The sequence below is a fragment of the Ascaphus truei genome, chromosome 14 (assembly GCF_040206685.1).
Source record: "Ascaphus truei isolate aAscTru1 chromosome 14, aAscTru1.hap1, whole genome shotgun sequence".
Taxonomy (NCBI): domain Eukaryota; kingdom Metazoa; phylum Chordata; class Amphibia; order Anura; family Ascaphidae; genus Ascaphus; species Ascaphus truei.
Window position 1 is genome coordinate 45130670 of NC_134496.1, and position 21268 is coordinate 45151937.

Sequence of the window (21268 nt, forward strand, 5' to 3'; positions counted from 1 at the left end):
AGAGAGAGGGAAAAGAGGGGGTAAAGAGGGAAAATAGGGGGCGTAGAGCGAGGAAAAATAGGGGGTAGAGAGAGGGAAGAGAGGAGGGTAGAGAGAGGTAAGAGGGGATAGAGAGAGGTAAGAGGGGGGTAAGAGAGGGGGATAGAGGGGGGTAGAGGGAAGAGAGGGGGTAGAGAGATGGGGGTAGAGAGAGGGAAGAGAGGGGGGTAGAGAGATGGGGGTAGAGAGAGGGGGGGTAGAGAGAGGGAAGAGGGGGGTAGAGAGAGGGAAGAGAGGTGGGTAGAGAGGGGGTAGAGAGAGGAAAGGGGGGTAGAGAGAGGTAAGAGGGGGGTAAGAGAGGGGGGTAGACGGAAGAGAGGGGGGTAGAGAGTGGGGGGGGTAGAGAGGGGGGTAGAGGGAAGAGAGGGGGGTAGAGAGATGGGGGTAGAGAGAGGGAAGAGGGGGGTAGAGAGAGGGAAGAGAGGTGGGTAGAGAGGGGGTAGAGAGAGGAAAGGGGGGTAGAGAGAGGAAAGGGGGGTAGAGAGAGGAAAGAGGGGGGTAGAGAGAGGGAAGAGGGTAGAGAGAGGGAAAAGATGGGAAGAGAGGGGGTAGAGAGAGGGAAGAGAGGGGGGTAGAGAGAGGGGGGTAGAGAGGAAAGAGAGGGAGTAGAGAGAGGGAAAAGATGGGGGTAGAGAGAGGGAAAAGAGGGGGGTAAAGAGGGAAAATTGGGGGCGTAGGGCGAGGGAAAATGGGGGGGTAGAGAGAGGGAAGAGAGGGGGGTAGAGCGAGGGAAAATAGGGGGGTAGAGCGAGGGAAGAGGGGGGTAGAGAGAGGGAAAAGATGGGGGGGTAGAGAGAGGGAAAAGAGGGGGGTAGAGAGAGGGAAAAGATGGGGGGTAGAGAGAGGGAAAAGAGGGGGGTAAAGAGGGAAAAGGGGGCGTAGAGCGAGGGAAAATAGGGGGGTAGAGCAAGGGAAGAGAGGGGGTAGAGAGGAAAGAAAGTGGAGTAGAGAGAGGAAAGGGGGGGTAGAGAGGGAAAAGATGGGGAGTAGAGAGAGGGAAGAGGGGGTAGAGAGAGGAAAGAAAGGGGAGTAGAGAGGAAAGGGGGGGTAGAGAGAAGGAAAAGATGGGGAGTAGAGAGGGGGTAGAGAGAGAGAAGAGGGGGTAGAGAGAGGGAAGAGAGGGGGTAGAGAGAGGGAAGAGAGGGGGGGTAGAGAGAGGGAAGAGAGGGGGGTAGAGAGAGGGAAGAGAGGGGGGGTAGAGAGAGGGAAGAGAGGGGGGGTAGAGAGAGGGAAGAGAGGGGGGTAGAGAGAGGGAAGAGAGGGGGGTAGAGAGAGGGAAGAGAGGGGGGGTAGAGAGAGGGAAGAGAGGGGGGGTAGAGAGAGGGAAGAGAAGGGGGGTAGAGAGAGGGAAGAGATGGGGGGTAGAGAGAGGGAAGAGAGGGGGGGTAGAGAGAGGGGGGTAGAGAGAGGGGAGGTAGAGAGAGGGGTAGAGAGAGGGAAGAGAGGGGGGTAGAGAGAGGGAAGAGAAGGGGGTAGAGAGAGGGAAGAGAAGGGGTAGAGAGAAGGAAAAGGGGGGTAGAGGGAAGAGAGGGGGTAGAGAGAGGGAAGAGAAGGGGGGAAGAGGGGGGTAGAGAGAGGGAAGATTGGGGGGTAGAGAGAGGGAAGAGAAGGGTAGAGAGAGGGAAGAGAAGGGGTAGAGAGAGGGAAAAGGGGGGTAGAGGGAAGAGAAGGGGGTAGAGGGAAAAGAGGGGTAGAGAGGGAAAATAGGAGATAGAGAGAGGGAAAATAGGGGTGGTAGGGAGAGGGGGGTAGAGAAAGGGAAGAGAGGGAGTAGAGAGAGGGAAGAGGGGGTAGAGAGGGAAGAGAGGGTGGTAGAGAGAGGAAAGGGGGGTAGAGAGAGGGGAAAGAGGGGGTAGAGAGAGGGAAAAGATGGGGGGTAGAGAGAGGGAAGAGAAGGGGGTAGAGAGGGAAGAGAAGGGGGTAGAGGGAAAAGGGGGGGTAGAGGGAAAAGAGGGGTAGAGAGGGACAATAGGGGTGGTAGAGCAAGGGAAAATAGGGGGGTAGAGCGAGGGAAAATAGGGGGGTAGAGCGAGGGAAAATAAAGGGGTAGAGCGAGGGAAGAGAGGGAGTTAGAGAGAGGTAAGAGAGGGGGTAGAGAGAGGTAAGAGAGGGGGGGTAGAGGGAAGAGAGGGGGGAAGAGAGGGGGTAGAGGGGGGGAAGAGGGGGTAGAGAGAGGAAAGAGGGGTGTAGACAGAGGAAAGGGGGTAGAGAGAGGAAAAAGATGGGGGGTAGAGAGAGGAAGAGGGGGGTAGAGAGAGGGAAGAGGGGGGGTAGAGAGAGGGAAGAGGGGGTAGAGAGAGGGGGGTAGTGAGAGGAAAGAGAGGGGGTAGAGAGAGGGAAAAGATGGGGGTAGAGAGACGGAAAAGAGGGGGGTAAAGAGGGAAAATAGGGGGGTAGAGCGAGGGAAGATAGGGGGGTAGAGAGAGGTAAGAGGGGGTAGAGAGGTAAGAGAGGGGGGTAGAGAGAGGGGGGAAGAGAGGGGGGTAGAGAGAGGGAAGAGAGGGGGGTAGAGAGAGGAAAGAGGGGGGTAGAGAGAGGGGAAAGAGGGGGTAGAGAGAGGGAAAAGATGGGGGGTAGAGAGAGGGAAGAGAAGGGGGTAGAGAGGGAAGAGAACGCGGGTAGAGGGAAAAGGGGGGGTAGAGGGAAAAGAGGGGTAGAGAGGGACAATAGGGGTGGTAGAGCGAGGGAAAATAGGGGGGTAGAGAAAGGGAAAATAGGGGGGTAGAGCGAGGGAAAATAAAGGGGTAGAGCGAGGGAAGAGAGGGAGTTAGAGAGAGGTAAGAGAGGGGATAGAGAGAGGTAAGAGAGGGGGGATAGAGGGAAGAGGGGGGTAGAGAGGGGGTAGAGAGAGGAAAGAGGGGGGTAGAGAGAGGAAAGGGGGTAGAGAGAGGAAAAAGATGGGGGGTAGAGAGAGGGAAGAGGGTGGGTAGAGAGAGGGAAGAGGGGGGGTAGAGAGAGGGAAGAGGGGGGTAGAGAGAGGAAAGAGAGGGGGTAGAGAGAGGGAAAAGATGGGGGGTAGAGAGACGGAAAAGAGGGGGGTAAAGAGGGAAAATAGGGGGGTAGAGCGAGGGAAGAGAGGGGGGTAGAGAGAGGTAAGAGGGGATAGAGAGGTAAGAGGGGGTAGAGAGGTAAGAGAGGGGGGTAGAGAGAGGGGGGAAGAGAGGGGGGTAGAGAGAGGGAAGAGAGGGGGTAGAGAGAGGAAAGAGAGGGGTAGAGAGAGGGAAGAGAGGGTAGAGAGAGGGAAAAGATGGGTAGAGGGAGGGAAGAGAGGGAAAAGATGGGGGGTAGAGAGAGGGAAGAGAGGGGTAGAGAGAGGGGGGTAGAGAGAGGAAAGAGAGGGGGTAGAGAGAGCGAAAAGATGGGGGGTAGAGAGAGGGAAAAGAGGAGGGAAAAGAGGGGTTAAAGAGGGAAAATAGGGGGCGTAGGGTGAGGGAAAATAGGGGGGGTAGAGAGAGGGTAGAGAGAGGTAAGAGGGGATAGAGAGAGGTAAGATGGGGGTAGAAAGGTAAGAGAGGGGGGTAGAGGGAAGAGAGGGGGGTAGAGAGAGGGAAGAGAGGTGGGTAGAGAAGGGGGTAGAGAGAGGAAAGAGGGGAGTAGAGAGAGGGAAGAGAGGGTAGAGAGAGGGAAAAGATGGGAAGAGAGGGGGTAAAGAGAGGGAAAAGATGGGGGGTAGAGAGAGGGAAGAGGGGGGTAGAGATAGGGAAGAGAGGGGTAGAGAGAGGGAAGAGAGAGGGAAGAGAGGGGGGTAGAGAGGAAAGAGAGGGGGTAGAGAGAGGAAAAGATGGGGGGTAGAGAGGGAAAAGAGGGGGTAGAGAGAGGGAAAATAGGGGGCGTAGGGCGAGGGAAAATAGGGGGGTAGAGAGAGGGAAGAGAGGGGGGTAGAGCGAGGGAAAATAGGGGGGTAGAGCGAGGGAAGAGGGGGGTAGAGAGAGGGAAAAGATGGGGGGGTAGAGAGAGGGAAAAGAGGGAAAAGAGGGGGCATAGGGCGAGGGAAAATAGGGGGGGCAGAGAGAGGGAAGAGAGGGGGGTAGAGCGAGGGAAAATAGGGGGGTAGAGCGAGGGAAGAGAGGGGGGTAGAGAGAGGGATAAGATGGGGGTAGAGAGAGGGAAGAGCGAGGGAAAATAGGGGGGTAGAGAGAGGAAAGAGAGGGGGGGTAGAGAGAGGAAAGAGTGGGGTAGAGAGGAAAGAGGGGGAGTAGAGAAAGGGAAGAGAGGGGGTAGAGAGGAAAGAAAGTGGAGTAGAGAGAGGAAAGGGGGGGTAGAGAGAGGGAAAAGATGGGGAGTAGAGAGAGGGAAGAGGGGGTAGAGAGAGGAAAGAAAGGGGAGTAGAGAGGAAAGGGGGGGTAGAGAGAGGGAAGAGATGGGGAGTAGAGAGGGGGTAGAGAGAGAGAAGAGAGGAGGTAGAGAGAGGGGAGGTAGAGAGAGGGAAGAGAGGGGGGTAGAGAGAGGGAAGAGAGGGGGGGTAGAGAGAGGGGGGTAGAGAGAGGGAAGAGAGGGGGGTAGAGAGAGGGAAGAGAGGGGGTAGAGAGAGGGAAGAGAGGGGGGGTAGAGAGAGGGAAGAGAGGGGGGTAGAGAGAGGGGGTAGAGAGCGGGGGGTAGAGAGAAGGAAGAGAGGGGGGTAGAGAGAGGGAAGAGAAGGGGGTAGAGAGAGGGAAGAGAAGGGGTAGAGAAAGGGAAAAGGGGGGGTAGAGGGAAGAGAGGGGGGTAGAGAGAGGGAACAGAAGGGGGGAAGAGAGGGGGGTAGAGAGAAGGAAGAGAGAGGGGGTAGAGAGGGAAGATTGGGGGGTAGAGAGAGGGAAGATTGGGGGGTAGAGAGAGGGAATATTGGGGGGTAGAGAGAGGGAAGAGAAGGGTAGAAAAGGGAGGAAAGAGTGGGGTAGAGAGGAAAGAGGGGGAGTAGAGAAAGGGAAGAGAGGGGGTAGAGAGGAAAGAAAGTGGAGTAGAGAGAGGAAAGGGGGGGTAGAGAGAGGGAAAAGATGGGGAGTAGAGAGAGGGAAGAGGGGGTAGAGAGAGGAAAGAAAGGGGAGTAGAGAGGAAAGGGGGGGTAGAGAGAGGGAAGAGATGGGGAGTAGAGAGGGGGTAGAGAGAGAGAAGAGAGGAGGTAGAGAGAGGGGAGGTAGAGAGAGGGAAGAGAGGGGGGTAGAGAGAGGGAAGAGAGGGGGGGTAGAGAGAGGGAAGAGAGGGGGGGTAGAGAGAGGGAAGAGAGGGGGGTAGAGAGAGGGAAGAGAGGGGGGTAGAGAGAGGGAAGAGAGGGGGGTAGAGAGAGGGGGTAGAGAGGGGGGTAGAGAGAGGGAGGGGTAGAGAGAAGGAAGAGAGGGGGGTAGAGAGAGGGAAGAGAAGGGGGTAGAGAGAGGGAAGAGAAGGGGTAGAGAAAGGGAAAAGGGGGGGTAGAGGGAAGAGAGGGGGTAGAGAGTGGGAACAGGAGGGGGGTAGAGAGAAGGAAGAGAGAGGGAAGAGAGAGGGGGTAGAGAGAGGGATGATTGGGGGGTAGAGAGAGGGAAGATTGGGGGGTAGAGAGAGGGAAGAGAAGGGTAGAAAAGGGGGGGGTAGAGGGAAGAGAAGGGGGGTAGAGGGAAGAGAAGGGGAAAGTGGGAAAAGAGGGTAGAGAGGGAAAATAGGGAGATAGATAGAGGGAAAATAGGGGTGGTAGGGAGAGGGGGGTGAAGAGAGGGAGTAGAGAGAGGGAAGAGGGGGATAAAGAGAGGGAAGAGAGGGGGAAGAGAGGGGGTAGAGAGAGGGAAGAGAGGGTGGCAGAGAGAGGAAAGGGGGGTAGAGCGAGGGGAAAGAGAGGGGGTAGAGAGAGGGAAAAGATGGGGGGTAGAGAGAGGGAAGAGAAGGGGGTAGAGAGGGAAGAGAAGGGGATAGAGGGAAAAGGGGGGTAGAGGGAAAAGAGGGGTAGAGAGGGACAATAGGGGTGGTAGAGAGGGGAAAAGAGGGGGGTAAAGAGGGAAAATAGGGGGCGTAGAGCGAGGGAAGAGGGAGTTAGAGAGAGGTAAGAGAGGGTGGGTAGAGGGAGGTAGAGGGAAGAGAGGGGGTAGAAAGGGGGGCAGAGAGAGGAAAGAGAGGGGGGTAGAGAGAGGAAAGGGGGTAGAGAGAGGAAAAAGATGGGGGGTAGAGAGAGGGAAGTGGGGGGGGTAGAGAGAGGGAATAGGGGGGGGTAGAGAGAGGGAAGAGGGGGGTAGAGAGAGGGGGGTAGAGAGGGGAAAGAGAGGGGGGTAGAGAGAGGAAAGGGGGTAGAGAGAGGAAAAAGATGGGGGGTAGAGAGAGGGAAGAGGGGGGGGTAGAGAGAGGGAAGAGGCGGGTAGAGAGAGGGGGGTAGAGAGAGGAAAGAGAGGGGGTAGAGAGAGGGAAAAGATGGGGGGTAGAGAGACGGAAAAGAGGGGGGTAAAGAGGGAAAATAGGGGGGTAGAGCGAGGGAAGAGAGGGGGGTAGAGAGAGGTAAGGGGATAGAGAGGTAAGAGGGGGTAGAGAGGTAAGAGAGGGGTAGAGAGAGGGGGGGAAGAGAGGGGGGTAGAGAGAGGGAAGAGAGGGGGGTAGAGAGAGGAAAGAGAGGGGTAGAGAGAGGGAAGAGAGGGTAGAGAGAGGGAAAAGATGGGTAGAGGGAGGGAACAGAGGGAAAAGATGGGGGGTAGAGAGAGGGAAGAGAGGAGGGGTAGAGAGAGGAAAGAGAGGGGGGTAGAGAGAGCGACAAGATGGGGGGTAGAGAGAGGGAAAAGAGGAGGGAAAAGAGGGGGTAAAGAGGGAAAATAGGGGGCGTAGGGTGAGGGAAAATAGGGGGGGTAGAGAGAGGGTAGAGAGAGGTAAGAGGGGATAGAGAGAGGTAAGATGGGGGTAGAAAGGTAAGAGAGGGGGGTAGAGGGAAGAGAGGGGGGGGTAGAGAGAGGGGGGTAGAGAGAGGGGGGGAAGAGAGGGGGGTAGAGAGAGGGAAGAGAGGTGGGTAGAGAAGGGGGTAGAGAGAGGAAAGAGGGGAGTAGAGAGAGGGTAGAGAGAGGGAAAAGATGGGAAGAGAGGGGGTAGAGAGAGGGAAAAGATGGGGGGTAGAGAGAGGGAAGAGGGGGTAGAGAGAGGGAAGAGAGGGGTAGAGAGAGGGGTAGAGAGAGGGAAGAGAGGGGGGTAGAGAGAGGGAAGAGAGGGGGGTAGAGAGGAAAGAGAGGGGGTAGAGAGAGAGAAAAGATGGGGGGTAGAGAGGGAAAAGAGGGGGTAGAGAGAGGGAAAATAGGGGGCGTAGGGTGAGGGAAAATAGGGGGGTAGAGAGAGGGAAGAGAGGGGGGTAGAGCGAGGGAAAATAGGGGGGTAGAGCGAGGGAAGAGGGGGGTAGAGAGAGGGAAAAGATGGGGGGGTAGAGAGAGGGAAAGAGAGGGGTAAAGAGGGAAAAGAGGGGGCATAGGGCGAGGGAAAATAGGGGGGGCAGAGAGAGGGAAGAGAGGGGGGTAGAGAGAGGGAAAAGGGTTTAGAGGGAAGAGAAGGGGGTAGAGGGAAAAGAGGGGTAGAGAGGGAAAATAGGGGATAGAGAGAGGGAAAATAGGGGTGGTAGGGAGAGGGGGGTAGAGAAAGGGAAGAGAGGGAGTAGAGAGAGGGAAGAGGGGGATAAAGAGGGGAAGATGGGGTAGAGAGGGAAGAGAGGGTGGTAGAGAGAGGAAAGAGGGGGGTAGAGAGAGGGGAAAGAGGGGGTAGAGAGAGGGAAAAGATGGGGGGTAGAGAGAGGGAAGAGAAGGGGGTAGAGAGGGAAGAGAAGGGGGTAGAGGGAAAATGGGGGGTAGAGGGAAAAGAGGGGTAGAGAGGGACAATAGGGGTGGTAGAGCAAGGGAAAATAGGGGGGTAGAGCGAGGGAAAATAGGGGGGTAGAGCGAGGGAAAATAAAGGGGTAGAGCGAGGGAAGAGAGGGAGTTAGAGAGAGGTAAGAGGGGGTAGAGAGAGGTAAGAGAGGGGGGGTAGAGGGAAGAGAGGGGGGAAGAGAGGGGGTAGAGGGGGGGAAGAGAGGGGGTAGAGAGGGGGAAGAGAGGGGGTAGAGAGAGGAAAGAGGGGTGTAGACAGAGGAAAGGGGGTAGAGAGAGGAAAAAGATGGGGGGTAGAGAGAGGGAAGAGGGGGGTAGAGAGAGGGAAGAGGGGGGGTAGAGAGAGGGAAGAGGGGGATAGAGAGAGGGGGGTAGTGAGAGGAAAGAGAGGGGGTAGAGAGAGGGAAAAGATGGGGGGTAGAGAGACGGAAAAGAGGGGGGTAAAGAGGGAAAATAGGGGGGTAGAGCGAGGGAAGATAGGGGGGTAGAGAGAGGTAAGAGGGGATAGAGAGGTAAGAGGGGGTAGAGAGGTAAGAGAGGGGGGTAGAGAGAGGGGGGAAGAGAGGGGGGTAGAGAGAGGGAAGAGAGGGGGTAGAGAGAGGAAAGAGGGGGGTAGAGAGAGGGGAAAGAGGGGGTAGAGAGAGGGAAAAGATGGGGGGTAGAGAGAGGGAAGAGAAGTTGGTAGAGAGGGAAGAGAAGGCGGTAGAGGGAAAAGGGGGGGTAGAGGGAAAAGAGGGGTAGAGAGGGACAATAGGGGTGGTAGAGCGAGGAAAAATAGGGGGGTAGAGAAAGGGAAAATAGGGGGGTAGAGCGAGGGAAATAAAGGGGTAGAGCGAGGGAAGAGAGGGAGTTAGAGAGAGGTAAGAGAGGGGGTAGAGAGAGGTAAGAGAGGGGGGGTAGAGGGAAGAGAGGGGGTAGAGGGGGGGAAGAGAGGGGGTAGAGAGAGGAAAGAGGGGTGTAGACAGAGGAAAGGGGGTAGAGAGAGGAAAAAGATGGGGGGTAGAGAGAGGGAAGAGGGGGGTAGAGAGAGGGAAGAGGGGGGGTAGAGAGATGGAAGAGGGGGGTAGAGAGAGGGGGGTAGTGAGAGGAAAGAGAGGGGGTAGAGAGAGGGAAAAGATGGGGGGTAGAGAGACGGAAAAGAGGGGGGTAAAGAGGGAAAATAGGGGGGTAGAGCGAGGGAAGATAGGGGGTAGAGAGAGGTAAGAGGGGATAGAGAGGTAAGAGGGGGTAGAGAGGTAAGAGAGGGGGGTAGAGAGAGGGAAGAGAGGGGGGTAGAGAGAGGAAAGAGGGGGGTAGAGAGAGGGGAAAGAGGGGGTAGAGAGAGGGAAAAGATGGGGGGTAGAGAGAGGGAAGAGAAGGGGGTAGAGAGGGAAGAGAAGGCGGTAGAGGGAAAAGGGGGGGTAGAGGGAAAAGAGGGGTAGAGAGGGACAATAGGGGTGGTAGAGCGAGGAAAAATAGGGGGGTAGAGAAAGGGAAAATAGGGGGGTAGAGCGAGGGAAAATAAAGGGGTAGAGCGAGGGAAGAGAGGGAGTTAGAGAGAGGTAAGAGAGGGGATAGAGAGAGGTAAGAGAGGGGGGGTAGAGGGAAGAGAGGGGGAAGAGAGAGGAAAGAGAGGGGGGTAGAGAGAGGAAAGGGGGAAGAGAGAGGAAAAAGATGGGGGGTAGAGAGAGGGAAGAGGGGGGGTAGAGAGAGGGAAGAGGGGGGGTAGAGAGAGGGAAGAGGGGGGTAGAGAGAGGGGGGTAGAGAGAGGAAAGAGAGGGGGTAGAGAGAGGGAAAAGATGGGGGGTAGAGAGACGGAAAAGAGGGGGGTAAAGAGGGAAAATAGGGGGGTAGAGCGAGGGAAGAGAGGGGGGTAGAGAGAGGTAAGAGGAGATAGAGAGGTAAGAGGGGGTAGAGAGGTAAGAGAGGGGGGTAGAGAGAGGGAAGAGAGGGGGTAGAGAGAGGAAAGAGAGGGGTAGAGAGAGGGAAGAGAGGGTAGAGAGAGGGAAAAGATGGGTAGAGGGAGGGAAGAGAGGGAAAAGATGGGGGGTAGAGAGAGGGAAGAGAGGGGGGGTAGAGAGAGGGGGGTAGAGAGAGGAAAGAGAGGGGGTAGAGAGAGCGAAAAGATGGGGGGTAGAGAGAGGGAAAAGAGGAGGGAAAAGAGGGGGTAAAGAGGGAAAATAGGGGGCGTAGGGTGAGGGAAAATAGGGGGGGTAGAGAGAGGGTAGAGAGAGGTAAGAGGGGATAGAGAGAGGTAAGATGGGGGGTAGAAAGGTAAGAGAGGGGGGTAGAGGGAAGAGAGGGGGGGGTAGAGAGAGGGGGGGAAGAGAGGGGGGTAGAGAGAGGGAAGAGAGGTGGGTAGAGAAGGGGGTAGAGAGAGGAAAGAGGGGAGTAGAGAGAGGGAAGAGAGGGAAAAGATGGGAAGAGAGGGGGTAGAGAGAGGGAAAAGATGGGGGTTAGAGAGAGGGAAGAGGGGGGTAGAGATAGGGAAGAGAGGGAAGAGAGGGGGGGTAGAGAGAGGGAAGAGAGGGGGGTAGAGAGGAAAGAGAGGGGGTAGAGAGAGGGAAAAGATGGGGGGTAGAGAGGGAAAAGAGGGGGTAGAGAGAGGGAAAATAGGGGGCGTAGGGCGAGGGAAAATAGGGGGGTAGAGAGAGGGAAGAGAGGGGGTAGAGCGAGGGAAAATAGGGGGGTAGAGCGAGGGAAGAGGGGGGTAGAGAGAGGGAAAAGATGGGGGGGTAGAGAGAGGGAAAAGAGAGGGGTAAAGAGGGAAAAGAGGGGGCATAGGGTGAGGGAAAATAGGGGGGGCAGAGAGAGGGAAGAGAGGGGGGTAGAGCGAGGGAAAATAGGGGGTAGAGGAGCGAGGGAAGAGAGGGGGGTAGAGAGAGGGAAAAGATGGGGGGGTAGAGAGAGGGAAGAGCGAGGGAAAATAGGGGGGTAGAGAGAGGAAAGAGAGGGGGGGTAGAGAGAGGAAAGAGTGGGGTAGAGAGGAAAGAGGGGGAGTAGAGAAAGGGAAGAGAGGGGGTAGAGAGGAAAGAAAGGAGTAGAGAGAGGAAAGGGGGGGTAGAGAGAGGGAAAAGATGGGGAGTAGAGAGAGGGAAGAGGGGGTAGAGAGAGGAAAGAAAGGGGAGTAGAGAGGAAAGGGGGGGTAGAGAGAGGGAAGAGATGGGGAGTAGAGAGGGGGTAGAGAGAGAGAAGAGAGGAGGTAGAGAGAGGGGAGGTAGAGAGAGGGAAGAGAGGGGGGTAGAGAGAGGGAAGAGAGGGGGGGTAGAGAGAGGGAAGAGAGGGGGGGGTAGAGAGAGGGAAGAGGGGGGGGTAGAGAGGGAAGAGAGGGGGGTAGAGAGAGGGAAGAGAGGGGGTAGAGAGAGGGAAGAGAGGGGGGGTAGAGAGAGGGAAGAGGGGGGGGGTAGAGAGAGGGAAGAGAGGGGGGTAGAGAGAGGGGGTAGAGAGGGGGGGTAGAGAGAAGGAAGAGAGGGGGGTAGAGAGTGGGAAGAGAAGGGGGTAGAGAGAGGGAAGAGAAGGGGTTGAGAAAGGGAAAAGGGGGGGTAGAGGGAAGAGAGGGGGGTAGAGAGAGGGAACAGAAGGGGGGAAGAGAGGGGGGTAGAGAGAAGGAAGAGAGAGGGGTAGAGAGGGAAGATTGGGGGGTAGAGAGAGGGAAGATTGGGGGGTAGAGAGAGGGAATATTGGGGGGGTAGAGAGAGGGAAGAGAAGGGTAGAAAAGGGAGGAAAGAGTGGGGTAGAGAGGAAAGAGGGGGAGTAGAGAAAGGGAAGAGAGGGGGTAGAGAGGAAAGAAAGTGGAGTAGAGAGAGGAAAGGGGGGGTAGAGAGAGGGAAAAGATGGGGAGTAGAGAGAGGGAAGAGGGGGTAGAGAGAGGAAAGAAAGGGGAGTAGAGAGGAAAGGGGGGGGGTAGAGAGAGGGAAGAGATGGGGAGTAGAGAGGGGGTAGAGAGAGAGAAGAGAGGAGGTAGAGAGAGGGGAGGTAGAGAGAGGGAAGAGGGGGGTAGAGAGAGGGAAGAGAGGGGGGGAAGAGAGGGGGGTAGAGAGAAGGAAGAGAGAGGAAGAGAGAGGGGGTAGAGAGAGGGATGATTGGGGGGTAGAGAGAGGGAAGATTGGGGGGTAGAGAGAGGGAAGAGGGGGGTAGAAAAGGGGGGTAGAGGGAAGAGAAGGGGGGTAGAGGGAAGAGAAGGGGAAAGAGGGAAAAGAGGGTAGAGAGGGAAAATAGGGAGATAGATAGAGGGAAAATAGGGGTGGTAGGGAGAGGGGGGTAGAGAGAGGGAAGAGAGGGAGTAGAGAGAGGGAAGAGGGGGATAAAGAGAGGGAAGAGAGGGGGAAGAGAGGGGGTAGAGAGAGGGAAGAGAGGGTGGTAGAGAGAGGAAAGGGGGGGTAGAGCGAGGGGAAAGAGAGGGGGTAGAGAGAGGGAAAAGATGGGGGGTAGAGAGAGGGAAGAGAAGGGGGTAGAGAGGGAAGAGAAGGGGGTAGAGGGAAAAGGGGGGTAGAGGGAAAAGAGGGGTAGAGAGGGACAATAGGGGTGGTAGAGAGGGGAAAAGAGGGGGGTAAAGAGGGAAAATAGGGGGCGTAGAGCGAGGGAAGAGAGGGAGTTAGAGAGAGGTAAGAGAGGGTGGGTAGAGGGAGGTAGAGGGAAGTAGAGGGAAGAGAGGGGGTAGAGAGGGGGGTAGAGAGAGGAAAGAGAGGGGGGTAGAGAGAGGAAAGGGGGTAGAGAGAGGAAAAAGATGGGGGGTAGAGAGAGGGAAGTGGGGGGGTAGAGAGAGGGAATAGGGGGGGGTAGAGAGAGGGAAGAGGGGGGGGTAGAGAGAGGGGGGTAGAGAGGAAAGAGAGGGGGTAGAGAGAGGGAGAAGATGGGGGGAAAATAGGGGCGTAGAGCGAGGGAAAATAGGGGGTAGAGAGAGGGTAGAGAGAGGTAAGAGGGATAGAGAGGTAAGAGGGGGGTAGAGAGGTAAGAGAGGGGGTAGAGAGAGGGGGAAGAGAGTGGGAAGAGGGGGGTAGAGAGAGGAAAGAGTGGGGTAGAGAGGGAAGAGGGGGGGTAAAGAAATGGAAGAGAGGGGGTAGAGAGGAAAGAAAGTGGAGTAGAGAGAGGAAAGGGGGGGTAGAGAGAGGGAAAAGATGGGGAGTAGAGAGAGGGAAAAGAGGGGTAGAGAGAGGAAAGAAAGGGGAGTAGAGCGAAAGGGTAGAAAGTAGAGAGGGGATAGAGAGAGAGAATAGAGGAGGTAGAGAGAGGGAAGAGGGGGGTAGAGAGGGGGGTAGAGAGAGGGGGGGTAGAGAGAGGGAAGAGAGGGGGTGTAGAGAGAGGGAAGAGATGGGGGGGTAGAGAGAGGGAAGAAAGGGGGGGTAGAGAGAAGGGGGTAGATAGAGGGAAGAGAGGGGGGGGGTAGAGAGAGGGAAAGAGGGGGGGTAGAGAGAGGGAAGAGAGGGGAGGTAGAGAGAGGGAAGAGAGGGGGTAGAGAGAGGGAAGAGAAGGGGGTAGAGAGAGGGAAGAGAAGGGGGTAGAGAGAGGGAAGAGAAGGGGTAGAGAGAGGGAAGATTGGGGGGTAGAAAGAGGGAAGAGAAGGTTAGAGAGAGGGAAGAGAAGGGGGTAGAGAGAGGGAAAAGGGGGGGTAGAGCGAAGAGAAGGGGGATAGAGGGAAAAGAGGGTAGAGAGGGAAAATAGGGAGATAGAGAGAGGGAAAATAGGGGTGGTAGGGAGAGGGGGTAGAGAGAGCGAAGAGAGGGAGTAGAGAGAGGGAAGAGGGGGATAAAGAGAGGGAAGAGAAGGGGTAGAAAGAGGGAAGAGAGGGTGGTAGAGAGAGGAAAAAGGGGGGTAGAGAGAGGGGAAAGAGAGGGGAAAGAGAGGGGTAGAGAGAGGGAAAAGATGGGGGGTAGAGAGGGAAGTGAAGGGGGTAGAGGGAAAAGGGGGGATAGAGGGAAAAGGGGGGGGTAGAGGGAAAAGAGGGAAAGAGAGGGACAATAGGGGTGGTAAAGAAGGGAAAAGAGGGGGGTAAAGAGGGAAAATCGAGGGGTAGAGCGAGGGAAGAGAGGGAGTTAGAGAGATGTAAGAGAGGGGGGTAGAGAGAGGTAAGAGAGGGGGGTTAGAGGGAGGTAGAGGGAAGAGAGGGGGTAGAGAGAGGAAAGAGAGGGGGGTAGAGAGAGGAAAGGGGGTAGAGAGAGGAAAAAGATGGGGGGTAGAGAGAGGGAAGAGGGGGGGTAGAGACTGGGAAGAGGGGGGGGGTAGAGAGAGGAAAGAGGGGGGGTAGAGAGAGGAAAGAGAGGGGGTAGAGAGAGGGAAAAGATGGGGGGTAGAGAGAGGGAAAAGAGGGGGGTAAAGAGGGAAAATAGGGGGCGTAGAGCGAGGGAAGAGGGGGTAGAGCGAGGGAAGAGAGGGGGTAGAGAGAGGTAAGAGGGGATAGAGAGGTAAGAGGGGGGTAGAGAGGTAAGAGAGGGGGGGTAGAGCGAGAGAAAATAGGGGGGGTAGAGAGAGGGAAGAGAGGGGGTTAGAGCGAGGGAAAATAGGGGGTAGAGCGAGGGAAGAGAGGGGGGTAGAGAGAGGTAAGAGGGGATAGAGAGGTTAGAGGGGGTAGAGAGGTAAGAGGGGGGGTAGAGAGAAGGGATAGAGAGAGGGGGGGAAGAGAGGGGGGTAGAGTGAGGGAAGAGAGGGAAAAGATGGGTAGAGAGAGGGAAGAGAGGGAGTAGAGAGAGGGAAAAGATGGGGGGTAGAGAGGGGGGATAGAGAGAGGGAAGAGAGGGGGGGTAGAGAGAGGGAAGAGAGGGGGGTAGAGAGAGGAAAGAGTGGGGGTAGAGAGAGGGAAAAGAGGGAAAATAGGGGGCGTAGGGCGAGGGAAAATAGGGGGGGTAGAGAGAGGGAAGAGAGGGGGGTAGAGCGAGGGAAAATAGGGGGGTAGAGAGAGGGGGGAAGAGAGGGGGGGTAGAGAGAGGAAAGAGTGGGGTAGAGAGGGAAGAGGGGGGGTAGATAGAGGGAAGAGAGGGGGTAGAGAGGAAAGAAAGGGGAGTAGAGAGATGAAAGGGGGGGTAGAGAGAGGGAAAAAATGGGGAGTAGAGAGAGGGAAGAGAGGGGGTAGAGAGATGAAAGAAAGGTGAGTAGAGAGAGGAAAGGGGGGGTAGAGAGAGTGAAGAGAGGGGGGGGTAGAGAGAGGGAAGAGAGGGGGGTAGACCGAGGGAAAATGGGGTAGAGAGAGGGAAGAGAGGGGGGGTAGAGAGAGGAAAGAGTGGGGTAGAGAGGGAAGAGGGGGGGTATAGAGAGGGAAGAGAGGGGGTAGAGAGGAAAGAAAGGGGAGTAGAGAGAGGGGAAAAAATGGGGAGTAGAGAGAGGGAAGAGAGGGGGGTAGAGAGAGGAAAGAAAGGTGAGTAGAGAGAGGAAAGGGGGGGTAGAGAGAGGGAAAAGATGGGGAGTAGAGAGAGGGAAGAGAGGGGGTAGAGAGAGAATAGATGGGGAAGAGAGGAGGTAGAGAGAGGGAAGAGAAGGGGGGTAGAGAGAGGGAAGAGAGGGGGGGTAGAGAGAGGGGGGTAGAGAGAGGGGGGTAGAGAGAGGGAAGAGATGGGGGGTAGAGAGAGGGAAGAGGGGGGGTAGAGAGAGGGAAGGGAGGGGGTAGAGAGAGGGAAGAGAGGGGGTAGAGAGAGGGAAGAGAAGGGGGTAGAGAGAGGGAAGAGAGGGGGGGTAGAGAGAGGGAAGAGAGGGGGTAGAGAGAGGGGGTAGAGAGAGGGGGTAGAGAGAAGGATGAGAAGGGGGTAGAGAGAGGGAAGAGAAGGGGTAGAGGGAAGAGAGGGGGGTAGAGGGAAAAGTGTGGGTAGAGGGAAGAAAAGGGGGAGTAGATGGAAGAGAAGGGGGGTAGAGGGAAAAGAGGGGTAGAGAGGGAAAATAGGGGTGGTAGAGAGAGGGAAAATATGGGTGGTAGAGAGAGGGAAGAGAGGGAGTAGAGAGAGGGAAGAGGGGGATAAAGAGATGGAAGAGAGGGGGGAAGAGAGGGAAGAGAGGGTGGTAGAGAGAGGAAAGAGGGGGTAGAGAGAGGGGAATGAGAGGGGAAAGAGAGGGGGTAGAGAGAAAAGATGGGGGTAGAGAGAGGGAAGAGAAGGGGGTAGAGAGGGAAGAGAAGGGGGTAGAGGGAAAAGAGGGGTAGAGAGGGACAATAGGGGTGGTAGAGAGAGGGAAAATAGGGGGGTAGAGAATGAAAAGAGGGTAGAGAGGGAAAATAAGGGTGGTAGAGAGAGGAAAAATAGGGGTGGTAGAGAGAGGGAAAAGGCGGGTAGAGAGGGAAAAGAGGGGGATAGAGAGAAGGAACCGAGGGGGAGAAGAGGGAGGGAACAGAGGGGGTAGAGTGACGGAGAAAAGGAGGAGGGGCGATAGAGAGGACAAGAGGAGGTGGGGGAGGTAGAGAGAAGGAAAAGAGGAGGGACGGGTAGAGTGAAGTAAAAGAGGAGGTGGATAGCGAGAAGGAAAAGAGGAGGGGGGTAGAGAGAAGGAAAAGGGGTGGTGGAGATAAGGAAAAGGGGGATTTAAAGAAGGAAAGGGGGGTGGAGGGAGGGAAAAGAGTGTGGAGAGAAGGAAAAGGGGGATGGAGAGAAGGAAAAGTGGGGGAGGAGAGAAGGAAAAGAGGGGGAGGAGAGGAGAAGGTGGGGGAGAAGAAGTAAAAGGAGAAGAGGACGAGATGATAGGAGGGAGAGGAGGAAAATACTGGGATAGAGGAGGAAAAGATGGAGGGAGAGGTGCAAGAGGAGGAAAAGGTGGTGGGGGAGGGAAGGAAAATAGGGGAAAGATTGGAAAAAAAGACGGTGTGAAGAAAGGAGATGGGGAGGGGGGAGGGTGGGATGAGGCCTTAACTGGTCTGGTTCTAAAGTGGACTGTAGTTCACTGGGGCGAGGGGATATGCAGTGGTTTTCTTGAGTACAGTGCCCCAAGCTTACAGGTCCTTCTAAATATAGACCTCCTTCCATCTCGATCCTAAATAGAATACACTGTCAAGTTACAATCATTTGGATAGTGACTGAGTTAGACTTCAACAGAGTCTCCACCTCCGAAATGAGATACAACGTATATTACAATTCCGGGGTTTAAAAGGCAATCAGCCAATTTGGAGCTGAAATGATTGGGGTTCAGCTCCAGAAACCCCGTGCTTCAATCCTAGGTTTAAAAAAATGCACTTCTATGCTGTTTTAATGCAGCTAAGTGAATGTAGGCCACAGTATCTTAATTGCATCAGCAACTGCAGACTGCTACCATTAGCACGCTACTTTAATTTCTTCCTACGTCCTTTTCTTCATAAACACTGACCACTAATGGGTAAATGAAGTGAAGAACAAGGAAAATTGTCTGGAGAAAGCCAAACGAACAGACTATTCACCTGCTATGTCTGTTGGAGACAACTAGGCTATGGGTGGCCAACTCCAGGCTTGAAGAGCCACCAAAAGGTCAGGTTTTAAGGATATCTTCAGCACAGGTGGCTCAATCAGTCCCTGCTTCAGCACAGGTGGCTCATTCCGACCCTGCTTCAGCACAGGTGGCTCAATCATTGGCTCAGTCTGAGCCACTGATTGAGCCACCTGTGCTGAAGCAGCGATATCCTTAAAACCTGACCTATTTATGGCCCCTGACTAGGCTCAGAGACTTGCACCGTGCAGAGTATAAATACACGGCGGAGTAACATTGTGAGTGAGTTGCACTTGCATGCTTTTCATTCATGTTGTTTACGATTGGCCACAACAACCCGTGTAATCAATTGACTGAAAAAACAGATGCTGCAAGAAAGTGTTTACAATTTTCCTGACTGTTTCTGTTCATTTTAAGAAGAGATCTAAAGATACCCCCTTTTTAAAATAGTAACATAGAATTTGATGGCAGATAAGACACACTTGACCAATGTATCCTACCCATTTTTCTGTCTGTTGTTAAACCTCAGATCCTATTTGATCCTTGATAGTATTAGACCCTACCACCTCTGCTGAGAGTCTATTCCACGAATGCACTACCCTTTCTGTGAAAAAGTAACTTCTCACATTTCCCCTTACCCTGCCACCCTCCAGCTTCAGAGAATGACCCCTTGTCCTAGCACTACTCTTTCTCTGAAAACTATTCTTCCTTCCTTTCCTTGTAAAAAAAAACACTTTCTTGTGTGTGACAGGTGAAAATGTCGCTTCTAAATTTAGAAACGTAAACGAAAACTAAAGCGCTGATCTGAATGTAACACGGCGAAAAGAAAACGCGGAAAGTAGATCCACAAAGGGTATTTCAAGCACAGGGACGCTCTCCTCAGGGGAGAAATCTTTATAACTGCAATTAAAGTGTGATGGGATAGATTTACCTCTGCAGCATTTAAAAGAAAAAGATCTTAGTATGTGTAAGTAGATCCCTCCCACCCCCCGTAGCCTGCTGTGACCCAGTGCAAATCACTTTAACTTTTATCCCTATTTTTGTAGCTTCCAAAGTACATCGAACATGAAAATATGCTAGTGATAAATTATGCTGGGTAAAAAAGTGACAAAAACTAAATGTATCCCTGAGAGTCAATCCAGGAGAATGGGAACCACATGGTCGTCTTACTCGTATGCAATAGTTGGGATAGTGGACACATGGATCATATTGCACTTTGAGTTCCATTAGCGCTTTTGGTAAAAATGGCAACAGCTGCTGTAGCTTATAGTAGGAACAGCCAGCCCATGCTGTGTGTATATTGCTAAATAATAAATCATAGATAAATGATCCATATTCTTTTAAACAAAATGTGTTTGGATCAAATAGAGGCTTTGTTTACTCTTCCATGGAGGGAAATGAACCGAATTTGCTGAGCATGATCCCACGCCGTGTCTTTTTCAAACATCTACTTAACTTTTACCATTTTCAGGATACTAATCTGCTGCACAGGGATATCATTTGCTCTCTCTGGGAGGTTTGCCACCTAGCAACAGATGGTGGGAAGGCAGGCTTCCTGGAGAACGACCACTCCGCAAAGAATCTTTGCGGGTATGTGCATGGTCACACCTAGTAATGGAAGGTATTATGGAGGGTGCAGTTTCTGTCCGTTATTCCCCGAGGCGCTCCTCTATGATCACCACTTCTAATGTTAAAGAGAAGCCCTTTACTCTGGAGGAATGCCTCTGTGCCCTATGATTTTGGAGACCATTAGCAATGTTTCTTTTATGTTCAAGTATATGAAATAAATGCTGCACACCTAAAAAAAAGTATAATAAAAGATGATACAATTACCGGTGCTCCTGTGTTTGAACGATAGCCTGTAATTAATCCAATGCAAATAGTAGTTGAAGGAACACAGGGCACAAACGGATTTGGAATAACTAACTCATTTATTGAGCCAAACACAACGTTTCGACCTTATTGGTCTTTATCAAGTGACATAGTGCCACTATGTCACTTGATAAAGACCAATAAGGTTGAAACGTTGTGTTTGGCTCAATAAATTAGTCTTTTATGTTCAAGACATGTTAAATTAAATTGATATGAGGTGCGAGCTACATATTGGAGACCACGTGTAAGCATGTACACCCCATATATGAGTTTTTGCAATTAATGACATTTCTCACTCTACAATTCTGTCCATTTGCATGGGACACAAAGTCTTCTTCTTACCACAGATGTATTGTCACATAGTGCATCTGTTGCTGCCACACTTAAAATGTCCCTGTGGTTTCTAACTTTGGGACCAGTTTTTTATTTACTTGGTTTAAAAGATTTGTCATTTTTTTTTTTTGCTTTCTGAACAATGACAGATGGATTTTAGTTGAAGAGCGTAATAATAAATAAACAAAAAAAGGAGAGACTTCATTTTTGAGGGTTCCATCAACATAGTCAACTACTAGGTTTGCAGCATTTGGTGTCTAGCTAAATAAAATAACACCTCCATACATTTCCCCACAGGCTTGTTTAAGTGGCTCAGAGGTTTTCTTCCTTTCTTTAAGGCTTCAGATATGTTCTTCGGATGATGGTGAAGACACATCCTCATGTAGACTGGGAATCTGAAGAGGTGTTTCCATCATTTGCTTCTACTGACGGGTAGAAGGAGCAGTATCAGGCCTGTCAAACAGGCAGCCCCTGGCCGCATGTGACCCAAGCAACCTTGTCATGCGGCCAGGAACTTGTTTTGCCGGGAGAGAGGTTGTTTTCCCCTGGAGTGAGGGGAAGTTTGGTTGACCGTTCGGGAGGAGTGGGGGAGACTGAAAGAGAGGATGGAGAGGGAAAGGGAGGATGGGGGGTGAGGGAAAGAGGATGGGGGAGAGGGAAAGGGAGGATGGGGGAGAGGGAAATTGAGGATGGGGGAGGGGGAAAGAGGATGGGGGGAGAGGGAAAGAGGATGTGGGGGGAGGGAAAGAGGATGTGGGGGGAGGGAAAGAGAATGTGGGGGGAGGGAAAGAGGATGTGGGGGAGGGAAAGAGGATGTGGGGGGAGGGAAAGAGGATGTGGGGGGAGGGAAAGAGGATGTGGGGGGAGGGAAAGAGGATGTGGGGGGAGGGAAAGAGGATGTGGGGGAGGGAAAGAGGATGTGGGGAGAGGGAACAAGGATGGGGGAGAGAGATGTAGAGGATGAGGGGGAGAGGAAAAGTGGATGGGGGAGAGGGGATGGTGAAGAGAAAGAAGTAGTGGGGAAGAGAAATGGAATGGGGGATATAGAGGAGGGATGGAGGGGATAGAGGGGTGATGGGCAGGGAGAAAGGTGAGAGGATGGGGGATAGAGAGAAAGGGGTGATATAGGGGAAAGGGCATTTGGGGGAAAGAGGGCATATGGGGAAAGGGGATGGGGGAGGGTGAAGGGATGGGGGGGAGGGTGAAGAGATGGGGGGGGAGGGTGAAGAGATGGGGGGGGAGGGTGAAGGGATGGGGGGAGGGTGAAGGGATGGGGAGGGAAAGAGGATGGGCGAGAGGGAAAGAGGCTGGGGGAGAGGGAAAGAGAATGAAGGGGAGAGGGAAATAGAATGAAGGAGAGAGCGAAAGAGAATGAAGGGGAGAGAAAAAGAGGAGGAGAGGGAAAGAGAATGAAGGGGGAGAGAGGATGGAGGGGAGAGGGAAAGAGAATGGAGGTGAGAGGGAAAGGATGGGGGAGAGGGGATGGGGAAGAGAAAGAAGGGGTGGGGAAGATAAATGGAATGGGGTTATAGAGAGAGGGGATATAGAGGGGGTGGGAATGGGAGAAAGGAAGGGGGAGAAAGTGGAGAGGATCGAGGGGATGTGGGTATAGAGAGAGGGGATATGGGGCAAAGAGGGGATATGGGGCAGAGAGAGGGCATATGGGGAAAAGAGAGGGCATATGGGGGAAAGAGAGAATGGGGGGGAAGAGGGAATGGGGGGAAAGAAAGGGAATGGGGGGAAAGAGGGAAGGGGGAGAGAGGGATGGGGGGGAAGAGGGGATGGGAGGGAGAAAGGGAATATGGGGAAAGGGGATGGGGAAAGAGGGCATATGGTGGATGGAATTGGAGGGAAAGAGGAAATTGGGGAGAGGGGTTGGGGGGAGAAAGGGGATGGAGAGA